Raw genomic sequence first — 1541 nt, 5'->3', positions numbered from 1 at the left:
AAGGCATTTTCAAAGTATCTATGTTAGATTAGTTCAGCAGCATTTATAAATAAATATCTTTTAGCAGCTCTTGCTCCTTCCTCAGCATTCAAACAATTCAAACAGAGCATAATAGCATACAGTATCAAAATTCTCTTTGTATTTTCCATCTTTGTGTGCTTTATTTTAACCTCTATTTTGTTTATTTTTTTGTTTTTTGAGACAGGTTCTCTGTATCTTTGACCTGGAATAACTCTGTAGACCAGGCTGTCCTTGAACTCTCAGAGATCCACTTGTCTCTGCCTCCCAGGCATTGGGATTAAAGGTGTAAGCTACTACATCTTGAACTCACAGAGATCTGTTTGTCTCTGGCTTCTTGGCACTGGGATTAAAGGCATGTGCTACCACACCTTGAAGTCACAGACATCAATCTCCCTCTGCCTCTCAAGTGTTGGGATTAAAGGTGTGTACTACCACACCCAACTACCCTCTTTCTTCCTTTTTTTTACCTTTAAGAACTTTTAACTTTTAGTTTGCATATATTTTTAACACACTGTAAATCATTTAAAAATTTTCTTTGTCTCTGACACTTTCTTTACTGTATCTCTCTGTTTTTCTGACCACATGAGTCTTTAATTTACCAAACAATCTCAGTAGGACTAAAGCCGTGGCTTTGCCAGCTAGATATAGCCCATTTCTCAGCTTTCTGCCATTCCAACCTTGTGGCTGAGGTACCGGACAGAGCCGCGTTTGGTGCCACAAGTCTACAGTGTTTCAATGTCGCTGGCAGCAAGCGAGCTTCAGCAGCCTGTGCTTGCAAACCACACGAACTGCCTGCGTAAAAGAGTCAGAGTTTGCCCTGGCAGGACAGCCCAGAAACCTGGCATTTTTAAATGGCGCAGTTTTTTTCCTGCTACAGCTGAAAACCTAAAAGCATGAGATCAGCTTTTCGTCAACACCGTTTGATGTGGGAGTGTCATATATCAATCTGTTGATTTCATTGGTTAAGCAATAAAGAAACTGCTTGGCCCTCATAGGTTAAAACATAGGTGTGTGGAGTAAACAGAACAGAATGCTGGGAGAAAGAGGAAGTGAGCTCAGACTTGACAGCTCTCCTCTCGGGGGCAGACACCTGAGAGAGACGCCTTTCTTCCAGCTCCCAGGCAGACACATGTGATGAAGCTCCGACCCAGGATGGACGTGAGCTAGAATCTCCCTGGTAAGCCACCTCGTGGACTACACAGATATTAGAAATGGGCTAGTCCAGGTGCGAGAATTAGCCTAGAAGAGGCTAGATAGAAATGGGCCAAGCAGTGTTTAAAAGAATACAGTTTGTGTGTTGTTATTTCAGGGCATAAGCTAGCCAGGCTGCTGGGGTGCTGTGGACACAGCCCTGCTGCTCCTATTACAAAAATCATTTAAGTGTTTTGTGGCAGGACCTCTTAAAAGAGCTGCAAGCTTTGCAGCTAAAGCTGAGTCAGGAAGCCTCTCTTAGGTGAGGGTGCTTGCTTGCCTCTGGCAAGTGGAGTAGATCCGAGAAATTGTTGCTACCACGTCAGGCA

The sequence above is a fragment of the Microtus ochrogaster genome, linkage group LG5, assembly GCF_000317375.1.
Source record: "Microtus ochrogaster isolate Prairie Vole_2 linkage group LG5, MicOch1.0, whole genome shotgun sequence".
NCBI lineage: Eukaryota > Metazoa > Chordata > Mammalia > Rodentia > Cricetidae > Microtus > Microtus ochrogaster.
The sequence above is the reverse complement of the archived record's forward strand: the minus strand, read 5'-3'. Positions refer to the sequence as shown.